This window comes from Grammomys surdaster, unplaced genomic scaffold, assembly GCF_004785775.1.
Source record: "Grammomys surdaster isolate TR1022 unplaced genomic scaffold, NIH_TR_1.0 61, whole genome shotgun sequence".
Lineage (NCBI taxonomy): Eukaryota > Metazoa > Chordata > Mammalia > Rodentia > Muridae > Grammomys > Grammomys surdaster.
In genome coordinates, this window is record NW_021604563.1 from 14443282 (window position 1) to 14451346 (window position 8065).

Below are 8065 nucleotides of genomic sequence, written 5' to 3' on the forward strand. Positions count from 1 at the left end.
TACATATATATTCTATAATGCTTCCTGAAAATGATAGGGCAAATGTAGAACATGCAAAAGTTATCTAATGGTGTTGCTTTTACAGTTGCATCTACTGTGTCTCATAAATATTAATTACTATGGAAAGCCTATATATAGTTGTGTTGTTAGTCTTTTAACATCTCTCAATTAATTAGAAATACTTTTCTTATTGTTGAGAATAGTTTTCACTATCCTGGGGTTTTTGTTATTACAAATGATTTTTCAAATTGTTCTTTCTAACTCTATAAAAAATTGAGTTTGAATTTGATGGGGACTAAATTGAATCTGTTGATTTCTTTTGCCAAGATGGCCATTTTTACTATATTAATCCTGCCAATCCATGAGCATGGGAGATCTCTGAATTCTTCTTCTATTTCTTTCTTCAGAGACTTGTAGTTCTTGTTATACAGATCGTTCACTTGTTTGGTTAGAGTTGCACTAAGATATTTCAAATTATTTGTGACTATTGTGAAGGGTTTTATTTCCCTAATTTCTCTCTCAGCTTGTTTAGCCTTTGAGTATAGGAAGGCTACTGATTTGTTTGAGTTAATTTTATATCCAGCCATTTTTCTAAAGGTATTTATCAGCTATAGGAGTCTCTGGTCCCTGACCTCAGGCTGTACTACAGAGGAATTATGATTAAAGAATACATAGTATTGGTACATAGACAGTCAGGAAGATCAATGAAATAGAAGTAAAGACCCAGAAATGGACCCACACACCTATAGTCACTTGATCTTTGACAGAGAAGCTAAAACCATCCAGTGGAAAAAAAGACAGCACTTTCAAATAACAGTGCTGGTTCAACTGGCTGTCAAAATGTAGAAGAATGCAAATTGATACATACTTACTTCCTTGTACAAAGCTCAAGTCCAAATGGATCAAGGAACTCCACATAAAGCCAGATACACTAAATCTCATAGAAGAGAAAGTGGGAAAACATCTGGAGCACATTGGCACAGGGGAAAATTTCTTGAACAGAACATTTGAGTGTTTATGCTTATGCTCTAAGATCAAGAACCAACAAATGAGACTTCATAAAATTGCAAAGCTTAAAGGACACTGTCAATAGGACAAGATGGTAACCAACATATTGGGAAAAGATCTTTACCAATCTTACATCTGTTAGTGAGCTAATATACAATATACAGAAATAATTCAAGAAGTTTGATCCCAGAGTACCAAATAACCCGATTAAAATGGGGAAGAGAGCTAAACAGAGAGTTGTCAGTAGAGGAAACTCAAATAGCCAAGGAGCATGTAAAGAATTGTTCAACATCCTTTGTCATCTGGGAAATGCAAATCAAAACAACCTTGAGATTCCACCTCACACCAGTCAGAATGGCTAAGATCAAAAACTCAGGTGACAGCAGATGCTGGTGAGGATGTGGAGAAAGAGGAACACTCCTACATTTCTGGTGGAATTTCAAGCTGGTACAACCACTGTGGAAATCAGTCTGGTGGTTCCTCAGAAAATTGGACATAATACTGCCTGTGAACTCAGCTATACTACTCCTGGGAATATACTCAGAAGATTCTCTGATATGTAATAAGGACTCATACTCCACTATGTTCATAGCAGCAATATTTATAATAGCCAGAAGCTGGAAATGACCCATATGTCCCAAACAGAGGAATGGATACAGAAAATGTGGTACATTTAAACAATGGAATACTACTCAGCTATTAAAAACAATGACTTCATGAAATTTGCAGGCAAATTGATGGGGAACAAAATAATCAAAGTAAGTAGAGGATGGGACAGACTTGTGAGGAAGAGAAGATTGGAAGGGGAAAAGAGGGGCAGAATCAGTTATGGGAGCAGATGAAGAAGATGTACAGAGGGTGGAAATTGAACAGAGGTGTGTAGCAACAGGGGATGGGGAACTGGGAGTAGCAACCAGAAAGTTCCAGATACCAGGAAATCAAAAGCGTCCCGGGACCTCATGGAGATGACATTAGGTGAAATACTGCACAAAGTGAAGGGAGAACCTGTAGAGACCATATCCAGAGGCTAGGCATGGCTTCCAGTTGAAGGATGGTTTTACCCACCCATCTCCAAAAATTTAACCCAAACCAGAATTGCCCCTGTCTAAATGAAATACTGGGACAAAGAGTGGAGTAGAGACTGAAGGATAGGCCTTCCAGAGACTGTTGCTCCTGGGGATTCATCCCACTTGCAGACAACAAACTCAGCACACTATTGCTGATGCCAAGAAGTGCTTGTTGACAGGAGCCTGATACAGCTGTCTCCTGTGAGGCTCTGCCAGATCCTGAACAAATACATATGTGGATGCTCACAAGCAAACATCGCACTGAGCACAGGGACTCCAATGGAGAAGTTAAGGGAAGGACTGAGGGAGTTGAAGGACATCTATATCTGGCATTAATGGGAGGGGTGGTCGTTGTTCCTGTGAAGGCTTGTTACCCAAGTATAGGGGAATGCTAGGGTGGTAAGGCGGTAGTGGGTGGTGTGTGTGGGAGTACCCTCATAGAAGCAGGAAAAGGGAGAATGGAATAGGGAGGTTGCAGAGGGGAAACTATGAAAGGGAAAAACATTTGAAATGTAAATATATAAAATATCCAATTTTAAAAAATGTAAGTACTCCCTGGAAGACTAATTATAAATTATGCTTCATACTTTTTTTCAGTTGTGGCTGTTTATGATGGCATGTTAAATGTTAAAACATTTACTTATAGATATAGGTAAAATTCAGTGCTTCAATTTAATAAAATATGGAATTTCATTAGCCAAAAATGAAATGAAGAAATACTTTTCCACATGCATTGTCATTCTTTTAACTCAAGCAATTACTTTATTTCAATAAAAATTTAAACATAATTGATATATACTTTGATTTATATCATAATTCTACACAATTATATTCATTACTCAAATTAATGTAGAATTATCATAGAGGACCTTGCAGTGGCTTCCTGTGTCCCTATAACCTATCTCTTACATTGTGGTATGAATATTTTAAGTAGAGAAATTTTCATATTTACAAACTTCAAATAAGCATTACAAAATGCTTTAGGATCTTTCTGTCTAGTGTGTGTGTGTGTGTGTGTGTGTGTGTGTGTATACTAAAGTCTGCAATAGCCACCAGGCATAGTTGAGCTTACCTGTATTCCCAGCCCTTTTGATTGAGCTAGAAGGACAGAATGATTCAGGCCAATTTGGGCTACACTTTTACATTCAGTCTCAAAAGAACAAACCAAAATGTTGAAGTGGAGCAGAGACTGAAAGAAAGGTCATCCAGAGACCATACCACCTAGGGATCCATCACATCTGCAGACACCAAACTCAGATATTATTGCTAATGCCAAGAAGTGCTTGCTAACAGGAACCTGATATAGCTGTCTCCTGAGAGGCTTTGTCAAAGCCTGACAAATACAGATGTGGATGCTCACAGCCAACCATTGGACTGAGCATGTGGACCCCCAATGGAAGAGTTAGCAGAAGAACTGAAGAATAGAAGATTGCAACTCCATAGGAAGAACAGTAATATTAACCAACCAGACCCCTCAGAGCTCCCAAGGATTAAACCACCAACCAAGGAATACACATGGAGGGACCCATGGCTCCAGCTGCATATGTAGCCAAGGATGGCCTTATCTGGTATTAATGGGAGGGGAGTTCCTTGGTCCTGTGGAGGCACAATGCCCCAATGTGGAACAATGCCAGGGTGAGGAGGAAGAAGTGGGTGAGTGAATGCTTCATTGAAGCAGGGTGAGAAGGGATGGAATAGGGGATTCTTGGAGGGGAAACTTGGGAGGGGGACAACATGAGAAATGTAAATAAATAAAATAGCCAATAAATAAAGAAAATAAAGAGGGAAAATAATAAGAATATAGAACAAGAAAAAGTAGTTCATTCATCTTGTCATTATATTTTGGCTACTTGAAAAGTGAAATGGAATATGAACCTTTGGGAGCCTCTCTTAGAGTGTGGCATGGCTTGTATCATCTCTGATTTAAAATAATCATGAAAAAATGTATGTAGTAACTGATGTAATAAATACCTAAAATTTGTTTATTTCTAAGTTAACCTTGAGCTATTGTTGACTTTTTCATCATAAATGTATTGATACAGTGGTCAATCTAGGTATCTTCCTTACTTCTCTATAAGTTCTCACAAATTAATAACTTTGTGCTATAATATTACATATATAAAATAAGCCATTAAAAATCATTTGCTTGCCAATATTTTAGTCAAGCTTTTAAAAGTTATCACAGATTGATCTATTTAGTTGCTTATTGACATCACTGTTTAGATTCTCAGTAAGTTTAGTCAGAATTCTTCCTCATCTTCCATATCAGATAACCATTAGTATATGATCATGTTTCACAATTTCCATCATTCAGATAATGTCTAATCACACTAGTTTGTCTTCACAGTCATACTGGAAACTTTATCACCAACCTTTCCTCCAATAACTTTTTATCTTCCAACCATCACACTGCTCCTTGCCTAGAAGCACCTACATATTCGTGTTGTTTTTAGATTTGAGCCCCTTCTCCTACCTTATCCAATGTGAGACCCCATTGTAGTAATCTTTATTTATCCCACTAACTCTAAATACGATTTTCTCTTACCTTATTTTAACAAATATCATTGAATTTCTTTGTACTAAAAAAATCAATCAGAAGAGCCTTGCCTCTCTAAAATTATTAAATTTTATTTATTATTGATTTCTAATACTTCAAATTCCTGGGTGTCCCTGATATTTTCATTGATATTACTATAATTTTATGTGCTGAATATTATATAATTGTAATCATGCAATAATAGATAAGCTTTTAATATGAACTTCTTCAACTTAGCAGTATGTGTTTAGAAGTCCTCTACAAATCATGAATTTTAACTTAATGTTCAAGAATCATATGTTCAGACTAAGTTTAGATTTGTAAAATCCTGGAAAGAACTACATCTCCACCAAAATTTGGGAATGTTAATTTTCTCTGTTTATTATTTTTATTAGTAATGCTAACAAGTGTATATTGACATCTTACATAAGACATTTTAGTTTACAGAATTTTTTAGTTATGTGTGTAATTTGCTTTCAAAGATTTTAGTTTATATGTAAGTGTGGGGCCGTGAAGGTACAGCCTGGTTCTTAGCTGGGCATGGTCCTTGAACCTGGACCTCAATGGGGCAATCGTAGGTATTCGGCCATGCCCCCAGAACCTAGGGTCCTGACACACAGTCTAGATCCCCTTTGACCCACGCTTTTCAGTCATGTAGGACAAAGCAGCCCCTCCCAGAGAGTTTTGCATCACCATTCACAGGTAGAGGGTGTGACTTCAGGCCTCGAGAGATGTCCTTGTTGATGAGTTACCTAAAGACCAGAGGGCATAGCTAATTAAGTTATTCCCTCCCAGACCTTCCTTCTCTTCCTCCCTATTTAAATCAGGTCCACCTTGGCCTAAGTGGGGGTGTACATCCAGACCATCTATCATAGACCATGTCAATAAAGCTCTTGGAACCCTGGACTTTCTCATGTTATTGGGGCCTGCCATAGTGTTGCCACCCTTGTAGTTTCTCTGCATTTCTACCATGGGCCCCTCTTTAACTAAGAGAGCACCCTTTAAGCCAAGCGATTTGACAGGTGAACACTTCCTGCTTCTCTCAGGGTGCTGCCCGGGTCCTCTCCCTCTCCCTCTCCCTCTCCCTCTCTCTCTCTGCACAAACTGCCCACCTTGCACTTCCCTGTCTCCATTTTTACTGGGGCCCCTAATGGAGACACAGACCTCCGGGTCCACCCGAGAGCCCTGCCCAGCCCTGTGGAACCAGACTGAGTTCTCTCCCGACCAGGGGGCACCACGGTGGCCTCTCATGGCCCAGCACCTGCCTGCTGCCACGTGGAAGGGGACAAGTCGAACTTTCTGCGATTCTGCCACTCTGAGCCATGACAGATGCACAGACCCACAATGCAACACAGATAGATCCATGCCCATGTGACCAGTGTGCAGGCCCTTCATTTCTTACTTTGTAACTTAGACTGGCTTTAAATTTATTATGTAATCCAAGATTTTTGGAATTCTCAATCATCCTGCCTCAGTTTCCAAATTTCTATGATTTATGATAAATTCTCTCTCTGTCTCTGTCTTCCTCCTCCCCCTCCCTCCCTCCCTCCTCCCCCTCCCCCTCTCCCTCTCTCTCTATCTCTCTCTCTCTCTCTCTCCATAGATAGATATGGACAAATTTTCACTCTTCTAGCTACAGTTAAGGAGTTTGGTCATCTCTATTTGTTGAAGATTCTGTCTTTTCTTCAGTGTCTCCATCTGGCTTCTTTGTCAAAATCGGGTGTCTATATGTGTGTGGAATTATGTTTTCTTCTCTTTGTATTGAAGATTAGGGAAGCTCTGCTCATACACTTTCTGATATTGGGCATGAATATGTACAAGGACTAGAGAGGATGCTAGAAGAAGGATCAAATAAGAACAGATTGAGCACATTTGAACAAGAAAATAACATCACACCTTACAAGCCAGTGGTTGTAAAGGAGGATCAGAATTCAGGTAAGGGAGAGAAGTTTGTTCAAAAAGATTATTTCAAATTTTATTGGGATACTAACACCAATTCTATGTTTAAAATATGATAGCTAAAGTCCATGCATCCTTCTGAAGGTAAGGATTTGTTTCTTTAAACTAGAGTTCCTTGGTGAAGGAGGCTATTTTGTTTCTGAAGAAATTTATAATTTCCCAGGACTGAAATTATCAGTTAGTTTCATTGTTGTGTCTGTGTCTATAATCATTTTCCTGAGTCATGGCTTCAATTTTATACCTTCTTTAGAAAATTAAGAAAGCCATACATAAAATGTAATTTGAATTGTATAAGGTCCCTAGTGTAAGCTTTATAGGTAGTTTAAGAGAGCATCTGCTGTTGTTCAACATTGCAGACAGCAAGCAATCTGAATGCTGCTGCAACTACTTCTGTATCTACCTCCATCTCACTGTAGAAATACTGGAATTACAAATATATGCTACCATTTCTAGCTTTATGTGGATTTTTGGGCATTCAAATTCAGATTGGCACACCTCTATCATATATACTGTACAGAGTGAGGTAACTCCCCTGCCCTTCCTTCCTTTTTTATGTCAATGTATGATAAGGACTCATAGAATCTCAGTAATAGTTCTTTGAAAGACTAATTTAAGAAATTTGGGACACTTTGGTGACTGAGGATTGATTTGGGAGGCAAGATACCATAATGCATGGAGACCTTTGTATGACATTTCTTTACCAGACTACAATGGATATTCTAGTTAATTTTACCTAGGGAAAATTATGTTGATTTTGAAAGAAACATAAAATACTTCCATTAACACATGAACACAGTATGATAAGCATCATACTGGTCTCCTGTTATGGGCACCAGTGCTACATCATTAGGACAGAGATCTTTGGCCTTTCTAGTGTTGACTATTATTGCAAACGGTAAAGTTCCTTGAAAAGATGAAGACAAAACTATCTCCCAAACATTCTAGCATCTTCCCTATTTTCTTCTATGACCAAGTAACTGCCTCATGGGATTCAGTTTCCCCAAACCATTTGAAAATCAGTCCACTTATGGCTTTCTCATTCTATAGCTTCTACAATTTTAAAACCTAGGAATTATCCCCATGGATTCCATTGGAAGTCTTTCTATGCTTCTACTAAGATGTTCTTTAGCCATGCTTATGTGTTTACTGTTCCTTCCTTGGCAGGTCTTCCTTCCTACTTACATGTACCTCAAAATTACCAGAAGAATAACAGGATAATTCTTACAGAGGGACCAGGTTTGTATATAGTTGAAGGACCTTCCATTTAGTCATTACTTAAAAGAAAATATTTTACCTGGTGAGGCATAATGGCCCACTTCTAGTCAATAAAATGGAATGAGAAGAAATATAACAGAGAAGATATAGCCAAGATGCAGACTAGAGGCACATACAATTTCCATCATTGTGTTATCATCCCACAGACTAGTTTTCCTTAATATTCTCTCTCTCTCTCTCTCTCTCTCTCTCTCTCTCTCTCTCTCTCTCTCTCTCTCTC

General features: G+C 38.4%; 1 pseudogene; it reads left to right on the plus strand.

Annotated features, from left to right (window-relative positions):
- Positions 1-6443: 6443 nt before the first annotated feature.
- LOC114627714 overlaps positions 6444-8065 on the plus strand; it is a 43083-nt pseudogene continuing 41461 nt past the window's right edge.